The sequence below is a fragment of the Salmo trutta genome, chromosome 13, assembly GCF_901001165.1.
Source record: "Salmo trutta chromosome 13, fSalTru1.1, whole genome shotgun sequence".
Lineage (NCBI taxonomy): Eukaryota > Metazoa > Chordata > Actinopteri > Salmoniformes > Salmonidae > Salmo > Salmo trutta.
Genome location: NC_042969.1, coordinates 52,345,684 through 52,365,409, shown reverse-complemented (window position 1 = coordinate 52,365,409; position 19,726 = coordinate 52,345,684). Strand labels below are relative to the sequence as shown.

The 19,726-nt window shown below is 42.7% G+C and overlaps 1 long non-coding RNA gene across 1 annotated transcript in view; it reads right to left on the bottom strand.

The window, feature by feature from the left end:
- LOC115205982 (uncharacterized) overlaps positions 1 to 19,235 on the bottom strand; it is a 137,074-nt gene extending 117,839 nt beyond the window's left edge. The window contains exon 1 of the long non-coding RNA XR_003880721.1: positions 18,435 to 19,235. This is a non-coding gene — a long non-coding RNA (uncharacterized LOC115205982). The remainder of the gene's footprint in view (positions 1 to 18,434) is intronic.
- Positions 19,236 to 19,726: the final 491 nt, after the last annotated feature.

Below are 19,726 nucleotides of genomic sequence, written 5' to 3'. Positions count from 1 at the left end.
TAGAATATGCATATTATTGTTCAGGTTTGGATAGAAAACACCCTAAAGTTTCTAAAACTGTTTGAATGGTGTCTGTGAGTATAACAGAACTCATTTGGCAGGCAAAACCCTGAGACAAATTCTGACAGGAAGTGGATACCTGATGTGTTGAATTGACTTTAAGCCTATGCCATTGAAAAACAAAGGGGCTGATGAATATTTTGGCACTTCCTATTGCTTCCACAAGATGTCACCAGCCTTTACAAAGTGTTTTGAGTCTTATACTCTGAGATCTGACCGAACAAGAGCCTTGGAACGGTGATGGCCGATTAGACACCTGGCGTGCGAGTTCATGTTGGGTACTCTCGTTCCAATACGTTTTAAAAGAGAACCCAATCGTCCGCCTTGAATTTTATTCATGTTCTGGTTAAAAAAGGCACTAATGATTTATGCGATACAACGTTTGACATGTTTGAACGAACCTAAATATATTTTTTCCGTTCGTGAAGTGAAGTCCGGCTGGCTTAGATCATGTGCTAACAACACGGAGCTTTTTGGACATAAATGATGAGCTTTTTTGAACAAAACTACATTCGTTATGGACCTGGGATTCCTTGGAAGTGACATCTGATGAAGAGAATCAAAAGGTAATGGATTATTTACATAGTATTTTCGATTTTAGATCTCTCCAACATGGCGGTTAGTCTGTATCGCAAAGCGTATTTTTCTGGGCGCAGTGCTCAGATTATTGCAAAGTGTGATTTCCCAGTAAGGTTATTTTTAAATCTGGCAAGTCGATTGCGTTCAAGAGATGTAAATCTATAATTCTTTGAATGACAATATAATATTTTACCAATGTTTTCTAATATTAATTAATTATTTTGTTGTGATGACTTGACTGCCGGTTATTGGAGGGAAACGATTTCCTGAACATCAACGCCATAGTAAAACGCTGTTTTTGGATATAAATATGAACTTGATAGAACTAAAAATGCATGCATTGTCTAACATAATGTCCTAGGAGTGTCATCTGATGGAGATTGTAAAAGGTTAGTGCATAATTTTAGCTGATTTTATGGTTTTGGTGACGCCTGTCTTTGAATTGACAATACATTACACACAGCTATTGTCAATGTACTCTCCTAACATAACCTAACTTTATGCTTTCGCCGTAAAACCTTTTTGAAATCGGACAACGTGGTTAGATTAAGGAGATGTTTATCTTTCAAAGGGTGTAAGATAGTTGTATGTTTGAGAAATTTGAATTTTGACATTTATTTGGTTTCAAATTTGCCGCTCTTGAAATGCACCTGCTGTTGATAGGGTGCGCCACGGGTGGCACGTTAGCGTCCCAAATAGCCCAAAGAAGTTAATGTGAAAAAATATATACACTACCGTTCAAAAGTTTGGGGTCACTTAAAAATTTCCTTGTTTTTTAAAGAAAAGCACATTTTTTGTCCACTAAAATAACATCAAATTGATCAGAAATACAGTGTAGACATTGTTAATGTTGTAAATGACTATTGTAGCTGAAAACGGCTGATTTTGTATGGAATATCTACATAGGCATATTATCAGCAAGAGGCCCATTATCAGCAACCATCACTCCTGTGTTCCAATGGCACATTGTGTTAACTAATCCACGTTTATCATTTTAAAAGGCTAAATAATCATTAGAAAACCCTTTTGCAATTAAGTTAGGTCAGCTGATTAAAGAAGCAATAAAACTGGCTTTCTTAAGACTAGTTAAGTATCTGGAGCATCAGCATTTGTGGGTTCGATTACAGGGTCAAAAGGGCCAGAAATAAAGAACTTTCTTCTGAAACTCATCAGTCTATTCTTGTTCTGAGAAATGAAGGCTATTCCATGTGAGAAATTGCCAAGAAGCTGAAGATCTTGTACAACGCTGTGTACAACTCCCTTCACAGAACAGTGCAAACTGGCTCTAACCATAATAGAAAGAGGAGTTGGAGGCCCCGGTGCACAACTGAGCAAGAGGACAAGTACATTAGAGTGTCTAGTTTCATGGCAGCTTCATTAAATAACCTGGGAACTAGACAAAAACCAGGGAGGCATGACACACCGACCCAAGAACATCCTAAAAACATCCTCAGGGTTGTCCCCGGCACCAACCAGGAATTAGACAAAACCTCCAAGCGACCATGATACAACGTCCTGACCACTTTAGGCGACCATTTCGTGACATTCCGGGGACGTCCTAATGACTCATTTTTGTTTGCAGTGATGCCACGTCAGTGTGCTGCGGGCATTTGTCACTATAAATGAGTAGGTAAGTGTCCCAGAGCTTGGATAAATCCACTTCGCAGGGCAGAAAATCCATCTCAAGTAATGACCTCAGTCTTATCAGCAAAGCCACTGCCATATCTGATTGGTATAAAGGGCTCATTTCATTACACACAGTCCCAAAGTCCAATGCGTACTATATCAAATCCAAATCAAATGTTATTGGTCATATACACATACAGTATTTTGCAGATGTGTAGCGAAATGTTTGTGTTCCTAGCTCTACAGTGCAGTAGTATCTAAAAACAATTCACAACAATACACACACATCTAAAAGTAAAATAATGGAATTAAGAAATATATAAATATTACATTGCGCAATGACGGAGTGGCATTGACTAAAATACAGTAGAATAGAATACTGTATATACATAAGAGATGAGTATAGTAGTATGTAAACATTATTTAAACATTATTAATTTAAGTGACTAGTGTTCGAGTGGCCAGTGATTCTAAGTCTATGTATATAGGACAGCAGCCTCTAAGGTGTAGGGTTGTGTAACCGGATGGAAGCCGTCTAGTGATGGCTATTTAAAACAGTGTGATGGCAGTAGAGATACAGTAGAAGCTGTTTTTCACTCTATCGGTCCCATCTTTGATGCACCTGTACTGACCTCGCCTTCTGGATAATAGCGGGGTGAAATGGCCATGGCTCGGGTGGTTGATGTCCTTGATGATCTTTTTGGCCTTCCTGTGACATCGGGTGCTGTAAGTGTCCTGGAGGGCAGGTAGTTTACCTCCGGTGATGCGGTGGGCAGACATAATATAATATATATATTATAGGAGCAGCATGCAGGATTACCTCATAGATGAGCAATTTCTCAGCCATTCCCAAGAAGAAGCCACAGTACTACTCTGTCTTCCAGATCGTCCCTGAAATTGGACCAACCAATCAGCTACTACGTTTTTAAAGCCAAAGTCATGTCACATGTCACTTGCACATCCTCATCTGCACATCTATCACTCCAGTGTTAATTGCTAAATTGTAATTATTTCGCCACTATGGCCTATTTATTGCCTTATCTCCTTACTTCACTTGCACACACTGTATACAGATTTTTCTATTGTGTTATTGACTGTACGTTTGTTTATCCCATGTGTAACTCTGTGTTGTTGTTTTTGTCGCACTGCTTTGCTTTATCTTGGCCAGGTCTCAGTTGAAAATGAGAACTTGTTCTCAACTGGCCTACCTGGTTAAAAAAGGTGAAATAAAATTACAAATTAAAAAAAACTTTGAGAAAGTAAACCATTTCGGACATAACTTGTAGGACGCTGCATCGAAAGCAAGGTGAGCTCGAAAAAGGAATTGCTGAATCTAGGTTACCCTACTTCTCCCGCTATCCTTCCTTCACCACTATATGCACTGCACCATACATTACAGCACGTTTCTCAGCATAATGTGTTCATTCTTCCACATATGTGACTTGTTTCAGGAAACTAGGTGTATGTCTCATGTCACTACATCACAGGAGCAGAATTTGAACATAAACACGTTTCTTGGCAGAAATGCCTTCTGGGACATGTGAACTTTCATGTCCCTTAATAACAAACTTGTATTCCATCCATAAATATGAATAATATTGTTAAATTGCGAGCCTAGTTGGTTTAGCCACAGAAAAAGCCAGGAACCTTCCCACTAGCCATGATTGGCTGAGATAATGTATGGGCTGGACATGCCCGGAGACGAGTTTGGATTGGTCTGCCATGTAGCATGCTTCTGTCTATAAAGTCAGCTGTTCAGTATGTGTTGACAGGCCTTTCTACTGCACCGTTTTTGAAATATATAATGTTAGCCATCGAGAACTACAAAAATGTTGCTACTTTTCTCAACAAAATTGATGCCCTGAATTTAGCAGGCTCTATCGACAGATCAGTTGGAAAAAGTGATGGGCTACTTTCTGCACACGCCACATTCAGTGTGAACTGGAGTGACTTGACAAAGCTGTCCAAACAAGATGTTGCTTCAAACAAAACAGAGTTAAATGGTTCCAGTCTGCCGTGAAGCGTTCATCTATATGGGTAAGAGTCTAGCTACATTTTCCAGATTTAAGTTTCTAATTTTGTCATGAAGTCATTTATATTGCAAGTTAAAGCATATTGTTAGCTAGTTAACTAGTTTGTTAGCTTTAGCTACCTGCAGATTCATACTAGAGCTTTGACAATGTTTGTATTGGTAGTAGTATGAGTTGGGGTTATGCCGGTTCTTTATTTAGCTAGCTACCAAGCTAGCTACATGTCTAAACAAAAGACTCCGGATTATTACATGACCCATCAAATTAGCAGGTGTGTCTGGGGGTGATTACGGGCCATCGATTCTATTTCATGACATGTGCACATGTCTAGACAATAGTGACCCATTCACTATTGGTGGTTATAGCATTTCCTTTATATGACCCATCAATTTAGACAAGTGTGCCGGGTAAGCATCATCTAATAACGATAAAATATTTTTTTCTGGACACTTTGTGTTTTTGATATTGCTCCTATGCAAATACTATCACTGTACCGTTTCCACCTTCTGTATCCAGTGCATGTGACAAATAAACTTTTATTTTATTTGATATAGTGTGTGTTTACCACATGGCCTCACATGTGAATCTTTAAAGAGATGGATGGGACAAAGGCCTAAGAGGGTGTGAACGATGCTGAACGGGTGTAGACAAAGAAGAGCTCTCCAGTAGGTTTACTAAAACATTCAAGAGCCATTTTCTCAAAAGTGAGGTTACAAGTTGATCAACTTTCAAAGCAGAATTACTTTCCAATTGTTCCTCAACTACAGTATGTGATATACCATTTTCTAGCCCTTGAGTCATACTTTTATTGAATGCAAAAAACACAGTTTCAAATTTTGCTACTTAAGACCGAGTCGAGGTGGTCAGTCACATATAGTATGCCTCAACACATACAGTATTAGGTAAAACTGCTTAACTTCTTCAGTACGGCGAATCAATCACCATTTGTCCCCCTTTCTCTCTCTTTCCTTCTTCCATTTTCTACTTAGCCCACATGAATATAAAGTGTGTGTGTTCATTGACTCGCGTTCGTTGCGCATGAGTCGTCTCATACTCCTTGCAATTTTTGTGGCTGATGGCGATGGGGTTGATGAGCAATGGGGACGTTAGAGAGGGGGTGGGAGTGTTGACAGCTCTGACACTAGGAACAATGAAAGCAAACAAGAGGATGAAACCAAAATCATGCCGCCTGTCAGCCAGCAATAACATTAAGTCTCTCAATAATCTGATTGAATGTGTTACTTACCTCTTGAAAGGGAAACAAAAGTGGAACCTTTCGAGACAGGGTGGTGGTGGGGGGGTGATGAGAAGGAGAGATTGAGTTGCTTTCGAAAAGAAGATGGAGAAAACAAGGGATGGGAGAAATGGAGAAGGCAGAAGGAGGAACATGGTGGTGTTGAAATGCTACAGTCAAAGTTTTTATTCCAAATAGCCTCCCTCTGCAGTTCCTTGGTGGGGGGCTTTGCAGAGCTGAGATGTAGCCGTAACAATGAGAGCTACTAGGATTGCTTTTCATTTGATGGTACATGGGAATTGATTTTTACTGGGGAGGGGTTTTGGGGGTATATGGAGCTAAATCTTTGACCAAAGCTTTGGCAGAAAGTCTTGCGATTTGCAAGGGTAGATCGAATGTTACATTGTTCACTACTCTGAAAACATTATTAGACTATTATTTCCCTTTTAATTGGTTACACTCACATACTCCTACTCCTATGAAATCAATTTGTGGTCTTGGGAAGACAACAACAAAAATGTACTTTCTTGACCTTGCCTCTACCCAAGCACAGCCCAAAATCTTATCTGTCAATGTTGCTCTTGTCTGTAATCCCTGATATGCTCATGTGCTGCCTCAGAGCAACCAGATATCCTGAGATTATTGCCTTGGGGTTTACCATATAATTTGTATCCAGGGAAAAGAGTCTCTGTATTGCTCCAGGGAAGAGATTCCAGAAACATAAACGGAACACTTGTCATGTATGTAGTGCAATACACACACGTAAATGCTGGATGATTCATGTTCCATGATAGGTGACCTACTGTAGTAGTAACTAATTTAATTAAGAGTAGACAAATGGCAAATAGTATGAGATACTCAATATAACATCTGAATGATTACTCTGATTGTGCTATTCTAACCCCTCTGCATAAACGCATGAAATGAAAGGAAATGTATGCGTTCACTACTGTAAGTCGCTCTGGATAAGAGCATCTGCTAAATGACTAAAATGTAAATGTAAAATGAATATCAACCTGCAGAGACATCTCCTCCAGAGTTCCAACTCCATTGCGTCTAAAGGGCAGCCTGACTTCTGAAAACATTTTGCAGGGTGGCCTACATAGCTCTATCTGTGTGCTGTGTGCTGCTGCTGCTGGGCAGGGGGAAACCATTTTCCTCAGCTTCCAGTGCATGATGGGAAACAGTGGTTGGTGCCAGACAGTGTCAGGGCCCAGTAGGAATCTAATCACCCCAGTCTCAGCAGGGAGCTCAGCCACCACAGCCACTCTGGATGGACTCAGGCTGCAGGTAGTAAAAGCCTGCTTCACCCCACCCACCAACTGATCAATGAGTGCTAAGGTTCAGAAAAGAGAAGGAGAGAAAGAGTGTGTGCATGCGTGCGTATTTGTGTGTGCATTTGTGTGTGTATGTGTGACATGGGAGCGCAAGGCTGAGCTGAAAGGATGGGGAGAAGGAGGACATTGGAAATGGGAGTGTGAGGTTTTCTAAATATATTTGCTATCAGGTATTGATCAGATGATCAATTGAAGCAATTAATGGTTGAAACAAGTTTGCTGAGCCACCGTTACTCTCTCCTTACAGCACTCAACCCACAATGCATTGCAGAGCCTCATATGAAAAATTTATGAGGATCCCTTTCATGGGGAATACATCAAGTGCAGAATTACAAGAGGGATGGAGCTCTCACACTCCAAATACTCAAGGCTCACACCTACTGATTATTTTGTGTTCTCTCTGACACATGGATTACTCCATGGCCCAAATAGAAAAATAGGGCTAGGAGAAGTCATATGCTGTATCACTGAGAGATAGGGTGAGAAAGAGAGAGGTAAGAGAGGTAGGTAGAGATAGTGAGAGATAGAGAACGAGAGACAGGTAGATAGACAGGAAGAAAGAGAGAAAGGAAGTGTGTGTGTGTGTGTGGGTGCGTACCTGCATGCATGTGTGCTACTCTCTTTTCAGTTCATCCCTTTTTTATTAGATTTAACAAGAGGATGTAGAAAAAAGCTGATTTTAATTACCCTGGGCATATTTCACTGGACCGCTGTTCAGAGAGGTATTAAAATGATCCAGTTTATTTTTATTTTTTTGAACCTTTATTTAACTAGACAAGTCAGTTAAGAACAAATTCTTATTTACAATGAAGGCCTACAGTAAATAGCCAACAGAGTAAATTGATATGTAAGATATTAAATCAATGATCATTTCATAGTGGGCACATTACATTGCTGTAGTGCAAGTCTGCTAGCTAGATTAATAAGATTCCATTTTTTATGTGTGGGATAAAGTGTCATTTACACTTTAATGCGGCAAAACCCAGAGCTTTGGCAACGAATCTTCCCTCTTTTTATCCAATACACTTTATCCTTTTGTATTGGATTTTAAATTATCTGAGAATCTCAAGAACGGGGCGGTTATCAGTCCTTTTCGCCCGTCGAAAAAAGTGGAGACACAAATTAGTGATTAGCACTTGAAAGGCTGCGGGTCATATCAAAGTGCTGACAAAGTGAAGTTAGAAAATTCATGTTTTTTGAGATCAGAGCGAGAAGCTCAGAATCCTCATTCACTCTCTCTCTTGTCCTCAATCTCAGGCTATTTGAGTGCATTGCGCCTTCGGATATTGAAGCACGAATGAGCAATGGATATGCCATTTCCTTGTCACCGAGATGAGATTGAAAACTGCATTCTGACACACACAGGAAAAATATGAAGCACTCTGAAGCAAAACTAGAATGATGTGATTGGAACTAACATTAAATTCAAATGTGATCAGAATTTTGTGGAAGAGATCCATTTACTATGATACTGTTCTTGCCGTAAAATGACAAAATCGCCCTCTAGTGGCCTCATGGGTGGAATGTTAATAATATTTTTCATAATTTAATAATTAACCCTTTGACTCGTACGAACACACGGGTGTGATCATTCTACAGTGGTCCCTGCAGCATACTTATTTAGAACGTCCAGTTACGATTGACGCAACAGTCAGTGTTTGAGCTGGCCAAACTGTTTTCACAGAAACGTATTGCACAAACACAGTCTTTACAAGGTTATGTCCTTAATGTGAGCAGTTTAGTTTTGGATGCAATATTCAGACAGTCACAGAAATAGCAACAGCATAGCACAATTCTCATCCATACCGGAAAATGTAGTCTACATTAGTCGTAGCACTAACTGGGGAAAGAGTGACACAAACGGTCAACTCTCAGCTGACAGAAACCATAATATGAATTAGCTAATAGCAATTGCTATTTAAAATTCATCACCACAGGTGACCTCACCAGTGATCCCAAAAAAATTGTGAAACACTTTAGAAAAATCTGAAGTAATCCGATGATGGGTAGTTTGTGCTCGCCGCCATGTTTGTTTTTTCTCATCAACCAAAGCTAAGAGGTTACAAGATGAGTTGGGTCTGTTTGTATATGGATGTTGAAAGGGGTGTGTCATCTAGCATCATTCACTTCCCTCATTCACTTCCGGATGCTTAATTGAAAGATGAGTGAACCATCCCTTCACCTCGTTTTGTTATAATATCTTTGGACAGACATTTACGTGACAACCGGAATGCATTGTATGATGTCAACAAACATGGCGCCACACACAGCTGGCAAATAGCTTCGCATTAGCTCATCACAATCAGTACAACCTTCAAAAAAGTATAATTTGTGTCTATGACAATCTATGCAAGAATCGCAATACATGATTTGTCACCAGTACTTGAAAACGTGAATAAAACTGTAAATACATTATGCTCCATACATACATATGGTGTGTTACAGTAGAAATGACATCACAACATACAGAAACTATGATGATAGCTTAATAAGACACTTACTGTCACAGGAACACACACCAAAGTTATTATTAGTAGTTTGGGTGCAAGCCGTAAAATGTTCCAGGGAGGAAAAAGTTTGTGCTTGGGCTCTCGACGAAGATAAAAAAGTTTGCCCTACTCAGTAATGCCTCAAATGTAAATTGTCCGCAAAAGTGAAATGGGATACCTCAATGTGAATTAACGAGGAAGCCGAACACACCTCAATTCAAACTGTTGTTAGAATATCAAACTCAAATTGACAAGTTGAAACATAGCCTATAGATAATTAGCAGGCGGCGTGAATTTGCTTGAGGGCGGCGTGGGTTAACTGTCCTGTTGCGTAACAATCCCATTTTGGAACGGTGAGTCCATTCTGCGATCACACACACATAACAACAAACAAAAACTCATGCTGGAATGACCATGAGAAATATTTGGAACTCACACGTGAAAGGTTAATAAACATTCCTTCAAAGAAACAATTTTGAAGCAAAATCAAAATTGAACACTTTTCAATGTTATATCTGACATGGTACAGGTGTCTTCTTTTTTAAGCCCATAACCATGTGTGTGAGGTGTGTACTTTTTTACAAAGTAGACTTGTTTAAAGACTACCAAGATACAACCTGATTTAGCCCACTGCAGTAAAAGGTTAATGAAATAAGGGAGAAGCACAAGATCTAAGGCGTGAATAGAACCTTGGGGTCCAGAGATGGGCACATTAGCAAGAAAGCTAGCTCCCTTGGGGGAGCTGTAATTGTGCTTATCAACGCCACAGTCACTACAATACAATGGGGTAAGTGTGTAATGTTAACGCAGCATGAAAACTAAACCATCTTTGGTTAATATGTTGCTGTAGCTTGCAAACAACACACATCCACGTGCATGTACATATGCATACACACGTGAGAAATTCAATAATCCAGTTGTCTTTAGAAGGTCTAATATATTTTGAGGCTGTGCTCCATGGCTAATTGCTTCTCTTTCCAGGTGTCTGCACCTACATGACCAGGCTACTGTGCTGTTAAACAGGCTCGTTAAAACCTCATGTAGTACCAAGCCTCTCTCCACCCGGACGTGATCGCCTTCGGCTGCTCATCTCGAGACCTTAGACCTACATACAGTATGCAGAGGCAGGCATGGCTACTGGAGGTGTGCACTCCTCTCGCACTCCTCTCGAACAAATTTGTTCGCAGACGCACAACAAATCCTGGCCATGGTTACAAACAGTCAAAGCAAACATATTACACATAAGAAAACACAGTGGTGAGGTAGAACAACAGGGATTAAATAATGCAGGGTACTACAGCGCTCCTCTACTGTCCACAATGGATGCGGTACCTCTCCATTTTCATAGCTACAAATTGATGAAAGCCATTGATTGAAAGACGAGTCAATTTGCCTAGCTAGTGTCTTAGACTGGAACTATACTGCAGCATTAAGGATCTGTATATTGCACCTGCAGCTATAGTCTCTAGACTAGTCTGTGTTGGTGGGTCTAGCTGGTTGAGAACGGAAGCATCAATCGTCTATAGGGCCCCATCATCCTCCAAATAGGCCGACACTGGGTGACACCGCAGGGACCCCCCTGCCTTGACCCCGGTGAGCACTTGTTTCCTCTACCGTTGACCTGGCTCTGAGTGGGAGGGTGGAGCATGGAGAGCCAAGCAGCGTTGGACTAAGTGCACAGTAGAAAATTGATGATCGAGGAAGCACAGGAGAGGAATACTTATTGCTTACAGTACATGCAGGGTCAATTTTGTTACCCTCCACTCACAGACACATTGAAAAAAGATCATCTCACTCATTACACATTGTTGATCTTGCATCGATCAACTAACTGCGTGATCCCAAAAAAGACAAAAGCAGTTTAGATTGAATTGCATATCAACCTTTCATCAAGCAACCAGTAGGGACTTGACTATCCATGTATTTCCATGAACTATTTATGAATCATTTTTATTGGATAACGAGGCTTTTAGCCAACAATAAAGGCAGACAGCTCAAGAAACTATTATCCCCCACTTTAATCTCCCCTCTGAAGTTCTCTATTGCCTCTGGTGGAAATATGATCCGGGGTGTTGCGCCAGCTGTCGTGATTTACGAGCTGGAGGGAAAGGTAATCATGACCTCTCATTCACACCCAGTGTTTTTTCTCACCCAGTGTCTTTTCTCCTTGCTGATTACTCTCTGATGTACAATGACAGCCATGATGGTCTTATTGTTTTGATTTCTTGCCATTGAGTATCTCCTTTAACCAGGGGTGACCGACCTATCATTGCATTCATCCTTAGAACAACATATTTACAGAGCTGGATATTTTCACTGTTGCCAGCTCATATCATCACAAGCACAGCCTTGTAATGGATGCGGCAACATTATTTTCTGTAATGATGTCAACCATGGCCTATTTCAGAATCCATAAAACTAAGCTTGTCGGCTCCAGTCACTGACTAATGTGGGTCGTAACCTACGCTACGTGAGAGTATGGGTGTGTGCATATTGAAGCTCAGAGGAATGTTGGTGTTAAAAAAAAGCTCAGTCCCACTTTAAACAAACAACTACTGAATGTGTTAAGGTTTTGGAGCAGGAGCTATTATGTCACACTTTATACAGCATGACAAACATACATTATTTGTGAAGAATATGTCATGAGTAATGCTCTTTAAAGCATTTATAACTAGTTGTTTGTTTAAATGCTCCAACCTCTCCAATAATGTACATTAAGGGAAAAGAAAGAGGGAAAGAGAAGAGGAGGACGAAGAGGAGGAGGATATTCAAGGTGAAAGTGATGGCTGAGCTTGGGGTGAAAGTGGGATCAATGGTGGAGGAGACTATTGAGGGTCAGTGGGCAGCTAGATCACAACAGAACAGCCAGCAGCCCTGAGGAGGTATTGAGGGCCTGCCAGCTCACTGAAAAGGGCAAGCAAGGCCTCACTGCACGTGGATCAAACCATCATCAAATGGGGATTAGGACCAAAGCTCAGGTGGTGATGGCCACACACCTTAATTCACACAGAGGGACGTATGATTGTAGACCTTCTGATGGACAGAGAGATCAACTAATCCAAAGGTGTACCATATCCAGGACATCCTGAATATCTGTGAGTAAGCCTTTGTTTGAAAACAAAACAATTTACATATTGTATAATTTCATTATACATGTGTTATGTAATGTATTGCCATTATGCAATTAAAGGCCACTACTCTAACCAATGATGAGGCAAACATAAATTTCACTGAACTAACAATGATATGGAAACTTATCATGGATTGATCATACAGTCCCTCCCCTATCTTTTCCCATCTGCATTGGTATTTCCAGCAAATTAACCCCACACACATCATTACTTGTCACACCCTGATCCGTTTCACCTGTCCTTGTCTCCATACCCCTCCAGGTGTCGCCCATCTTCCCCATTATCCCCTATGTATTTATACCTGTGTTCTCTGTCTGTTGCCAGTTTGTCTTGTTTGTTCAAGCCTACCAGTGTTTTGTCTCAGCTCGTGTTTTTCCCCTAGTCTCTTTTTCTCGTCCTCCTGGTTTTTGACCTTTGCCTGTCCTGGCCGTGTGCCTGCCCGCCTGACCACTCACTGCCTGTCTCTGACCCAGAGCCTGCCTGCCGTCCTGTACCTTTGTGTCACATCCTGACCAGTAAAGGGGGTTATTTGTTATTGTAGTTTGGTCAGGGCGTGGCAGGGGGTGTTTGTTTTATGTGTTTCAGGTTTATGTTCTATGTTAGTATATTTCTATGTTTGTTCTAGTATGTCTATTTCTATGTTTAAGTTTCTTGGGTTGACCTTCAATTGGAGTCAGCTGTTCCTCGTTGCCTCTAATTGAAGGTCCTATTTCGTAGGGGTGTTTTTTCCTGTGTTTTGTGGGTGGTTGTTTCCTGTTTTGTGTATGTTGCACCTGACGGGACTGTTTACGGTTGTTTTGTTGTTTGAGAGTTAAATAAAAGTGAATATGAGCACGTCACACGCCGAGTCTTGGTCCCCATTAGACGACCCTCGTTACAGAACCACCCACCATGACTGGATCAAGCGGCATGCCCGGGCAGAGATGGACACCTGGTCGGTATTGGAATGGATGGAGAGGAGAAACTGGACTTGGGGGCAAGTTATTGAACGATATTGGAGCCTACCGGGGAAGAACGAGAGACAGCCCCAAAACATTTTTTTTGGGGGGGGGGCACACGGGTAGTTTGGCTGGGCCAGGGGCAAGCCCTGAGCAAACTCCCCATGCTTATTGTGTCGAGCATGTGCCTCCTTCTCGCACTCTCTCTCCGGTAAGCCTCCACAGTCCAGTACGTCCTGCTCCTCGCACTAGCTCTGAGGTGCGTGTTACTAGGCTGGCGCCTCCTAAGCCAACCCCACGCACCAGGCCTTTAGTGCGCCTGCCCAGTCCAGTACGTCCTGTTCCTGCTCCTCGCACTAGCCCTGTGGTGCGTGTCACTAGTCTGGCGCCTCCAAAGCCAGTCCCACGCATCAGGCCTTTAGTGCGCAGTCCCGGTCTAGAGCTTCCGGCGACAGTGCCCTGTCTAGAGCTTCCAGCGACAGTGCCCCTTCTAGAGCTTCCGGCGACAGTGCCCCTTCTCGAGCTTCCGGCAACAGTGCCCCATCTAGAGCTTCTGGCGACAGTGCCCCGTCTAGAGCTTCCGGCGACAGTTCCCCGTCCAGTGCTTCCGGCAACGTCCTACAGTCCGGAACCGACAGAGACGGCCCACAGTCCGGAACCGACAGACGGCCCACAGTCTGGAACCGACAGAGACAGCCCACAGTCCGGAACCGACAGAGACGGCCCACAGTCCGGGGCTGCGCCCGCCAGTCCGGCACAGCCAGAGTCGCATCTCAGCCCGGCGCCTTCAGCGGTGGGCCACAGCCCTGAGCCTTTAGCAGGGGTGGACAGGTTACAGGTTAGAGTGGGGATTAAGCCTGGAGCCAGAGCCACCTCCGTGGGGGGAGGTTTGGGAAGGGGGGGTCTAGCACAGGAACCGTCGGTGATGGTGGCCACCCTCCCTTCCCTCCCTTTATTTGGGGTTAATTTAAAAAAATTAAAAAAATTGAGGTGCATACGGGGTCTGCACCTGTCGGGGGGGGGGGGTAATGTTACGTCCTGACCAGTAAAGGGGGTTATTTGTTATTGTAGTTTGGTCAGGGCGTGGCAGGGGGTGTTTGTTTCATGTGTTTCGGGGTTTTTGGGTTTATGTTCTATGTTAGAATATTTCTATGTTTGTTCTAGTATGTCTATTTCTATGTTTAAGTTTCTTGGGTTGACCTTCAATTGGAGGCAGCTGTTCCTCGTTGCCTCTAATTGAAGGTCCTATTTACTAGGGGTGTTTTTTCCTGTGTTTGGTGGGTGGTTGTTTCCTGTATGTTGCATCTGACGGGACTGTTTATGGTCGTTTTGTTGTTTGAGAGTTAAATAAAAGTGAATATGAGCACGTCACACGCCGCGTCTTGGTCCCCATTAGACGACCCGCGTTACACTTTGCTCCACCTCTGTATTACCGACATCTGCCTGACCTGAGCCTGCCTGCCGTCCTGTACCTTGGCCTCTGTTCTGGATTATTGACCCCTGCCTACCTTGACCTGTCGTTTGCCTGCCCCTGTGGTTATAATAAACATTGTTACTTCACACAGTCTGCACTTGGGTCTTACCTTAATTCCTGATAACTACTAGTTAATGACCTCATGCTTATGCATGTATAGCTTTTATAGGGCAGCAGGTAGCCTAGCGTTTTAGTGCATAGGGCCAGAAACTGAAAGGTTGCTAGTTCAAATAGCTGAGCTGACAAAGTAAAAATCTGTTGATGTGCCCTTGAGCAAGGCACTTAACCCTAATTTGCTCCAGGGGTGCCATACTACTATGGCTGTAAAACATCACGTTTCGATGCACCTATCAAGTGTGTGACAATAAAACATTTTCTTTTTTTTATGTATCAAATTGTGTATGAGCTCATGCTTGCAAGCTGTTGAGTTTGGTTTATGCATTAATTTCATGCCTATTGCGGATGGGAAATGCCACCCTTCTACATGAGTTCTGCCCACATCTGAAGTTCATCAACCCGATTAGGCTACTGACTGAAGCATACACATTTTCTCTATAACAGTTGCAAAAGAGGATTACACTTGCCCAAAACAATGAGAAAACAAACCCCAGCCAATTACAACAGTACAGTATGGGCTGCAGCCGCAATGCTGTAGATTTGTGGTTCACACAGTCTATTTTTATCTTAATGCTGACAGCAACCACGCCACTGTTCACACAACGGTGATTGAGATAATTGGGTGCCATTTATCCACGGTCTCGCTCAAAGCCTTAGACATTTTCCCCCATGATGTCTTATGGTGCAATGATGGTAGCAACGGTATGCATTCTATCCTTTTCTCCCCTTGTAATTCCCCTTTTCTAATCTATATAGTGCCCCAGCATGGGGAACCTGTTTACAGGAGTTGAATCAGAGGGCGACATTTACACACCCTGAAAGCAGGGAAGAGACTGCAATGAGTGAGTGTGGCTATTTCAGGTTTATTTCCATGCGGGGTAGTTCAGACAAGTTATTTAACATGTGCCAAGTCTTCAGCTTTGATGGAAAGAAGGGAAGGCTGGGAGTTAAAGTAAAAACTCCCTTGAGCTATCGCTGTGTGTGTATTGTGTTTGACAGACCATGATGGACCGCAAAAAGGCTAAATCTATAAGGGATTCACCTTACCAACCTAGCTGTTCTAAATAATTCCCTGCATGGGTAATTCACAATAACACACCTACATTGTAATAAAACCACCCTAAACCAACAGCAAGTCTCAGTTTGTATTCCATTGTGTGACTACAGGTGAAGTTCATTCAGGTAGCGCATGGAGAGAGTTGCTTGCTGGATGCCAGACTCTATGGATCAAAGCAGGCTGTAACAGTGAAGCTAATCCACTACAACCTGACCTGCCTCACAAAAGCGCAAGACTAGGCCCTGTTAGGTCCCTACCTACCCACTAACTCCATCTTCACAGCTGTCTCGAATGTTAACAGACACAATAGGACTGCACAGCCCACACTTAACACAATGTGGGATAGTCAAGGGCATGAACCGTTGCTGAGCTGGGCTGGGGAGGCGTGGTCTTGACTGGGGAGGGAATGAAGAGAGAGAGCGGATCCATATGCCTCAGGGTGTCTATTCCACCATAATGGGCTACTCTGTTCTAATTCTCACCCTACTGACAGAGAGCCCGCTCTGGGCAGGCACAGAACACCAGACAGCCTGGAGTAGCCAGGTACAAATGCATTTTTGTTAGCACCAGCCGTGTCCACCTAATCCCACCCATGGGCTATGAGTTGGAACTCACACACACACACAAACACACACACACACACACACACACACACACACACACACACACACACACACACACACACACACACACACACACACACACACACTGCTAGGAAGGTGTCAACATGCTTTTTCTGAGCTACAGCAGTACATAAAATATAACCTAGACACACACACACACACACACACACACACACACACACACACACACACACACACACACACACACACACACACACAGAGACTCTCTCATGACAATGGTTCAGCCTTCATCCTGTGCAGTCCCTCCCCAAGGAGGCACAAATTCTAACACCAGGCAGCAAAGTGGTCTTCAGCTATTGACTGGTCAATAAAGTAATTTGGCCTTTTTATGAGGTTTAAAATGAAAATTGCAAAAATCTATCTTGTGTCTATTAGTCTACAGGGCCTGAATATTATTGAGAGCTTTTCATATTCAGCTCACCAATAGTCATCCTCTATGCTAAATACAAACCTATCCATATTTGGCACCAGAATAGGGTATCACAGGTGCTGGCTGACCTAGAGGCAAGGCTGTCACAATGGAAACGAAAATGCTAATTGGTGCACATTAGAGGCACGTCATATTTCAAAAAGGCTATCAGAATTGTGTCAGATATGACCTTCAAATCAAATGACGCCCTAATCGCTGATGCCTGAAGATTAGTGATTTAGCTGTCTTTTAATTACATTGTAGCCTAGATAGAAGTGCACTCACTACATTTCGTACATGAGAGTATGTAGGCTAGGTGCTGAGTGGTTTTTTGTCTGTGTGTGAGGCCGTCTCTGTGAGAATAAGTGTGTGGGTGTGAAGTGCGAGTGATATAAAGTAGAGCACCTTGTAATGCTCCATATGACCGTTATCGAGGCAGACACATCGCCTGAGTCACAGTTATCTATTATCTATCGTTTGTTTGTGCAGCAGATAACTAATATATTCATGACTATTCATTTGATCATGATGCATCGTAAAATACATAATGACCTCTGGCTCTCAAAACGGTAAAGTTTCAAGGATACCGTTTCGGGAGCTGTCTATTGCACTGAGAGTCTCATGCAGCCAATTCGTCAGTGAACTCATTGCTAACGTTGGAGAGCTGTCCATGGTGCTGAAAAGTCTCACCCAGCCATATCTGCCAGCGAGAACAGTGCTAGTTCTGATTTCAGTGTAGTCTACCTTACCAACCACATTCCTTGCTGTTTCTTTCGCCCCTATATAGCTAGTCACTGCAAGCACAAAAGCAATTTAAACATACCTAAAATGTGTCCTCATTCCAACAGAGCTAACGCATTCCAATGCGGTCAGGATTGCAGGAAGCTCTGGCAACCACAAAGCACACAATTTCGTAAATGACACCAATTAGGCCTAAACATGTTTTAGTGTTTCACTCATTTCTGTACATCATTGAGACACTGCATAAAATACCTTGCTTTGATAACGTAAATATGCTTAAAAAACATAAATTCACATGTTCGTGCATTATTAGCTAGAATGGAAAACATACTCATTCGTGCACAAATATACTATATTTAATCAAATGGACGTCAAATATTAGAATTCATGTTGGCACAAGGATGGCGGTGCAGGCTATCATCAGTAGTACATGCCGGTAATTCTTCAACTAATAAAAATGCAGCAATGTTCAGGGCTGTTCTCATGCGAAATTGCATTCCAAGTCGCAGAAACCGCCATTTCATTTTCGAACACGTTTACATCATTAATACGTTATCAATTAGCCTACCTTTTTGGTTTGAGCCCTCTCTCCAGTCCCTCAAAGTCGAAAGATCCCGCTCTCGAACGCACGGTGCCTGGCGATTAGCGTCCAACTTTGCACTTCTGTCCCCACACGGATGGATCCGTTCCTGCCCGGGGTGATACAGAGACGGCGTAGGGTTGCTCTATAGCAACGCCAGTCGGGCAGCGCAGGGAAATGTCTGAACGCGAAAAGACGCACACCCAGACAGGAGACAAGCTTCAGGTACCACCACCGGCCACAGGTATAGCAAACACACGCTGGAAAACGCACAGGAATAACAAAGATATAATAGTGGAAAGTTACTACTATAAGGGGGTTTTAGTCAATCGATTCGGTTTCATCTGTGCTGGGTAGCAATGCCTCTTCGCACCTCGGTTGCAGTGCAAAATGTCCTTGACTAACATGCTGATCACATTTATCCAATGGTTCCTGGCACAACGTTCTTTGAAACGTTGTGTTGTCCGTTCCCCCCCAAAATCAAAGAAAACATACAATTGTTAGAAACACAGTCCAGTGAATTGAAACGGACGGTACCGTTATCCAAAAACAATCACTCATGCATTTTGGAGAAAAATTATGCAGCAACCTTGAACTTTGTCCAAAATACAAGGTGCAGGCGTGTCCAGCGTTTCTCCAAAATCCATAGCTGGGTTCCAACAACCTCATACAAAGCCAACACTTTAAAAAAAAATATCCAGTGAAAGTAAAACAACCTATAGGAATTTGCTATATCAAGGAATTACATCGCTGTCACCTGATATACGTCTCAATGAGGTTATTGGGCGAATGACAAATGACCGTGAATGATTTACACAACAATTCTGTGGATCACCCCTAGGAGAGCGAGCGGGTGGGGTGAGATGCAATCTCAGCTCCGGACTAGCAGCGGCACGCCCAGTCCGATGTCTTTCCTCCTCATTCCCACCAGCGAGTACTTTCCGCGTCTCTCTTTGTAGGCCTACTTGCTGACCAAGTAAGTAGCTTGCAGAGAGAAACCTATCTTATTCACTTCCATGTCTTCAAGTCAAACCGTGAATTTAGTTCAAATGAGCTGGTGTGGAGGTGTTGCATTGTGCCTCGTTGGGAATACCATGTAGGCTAATAGGTTTCACTAAAACATGAGATGCAGAGAGGGAGGGGAACTGAGCTGTGCACGAGAGGGAGGGAGCGATGCACTCACTGGTGGCAATGCACTTGTGAATATAAATGAGTTACGCGCTTGTGAATTTAAATGTAATGAATTCAGCATTTTAATGTGTAGCCTAATAATAATAATT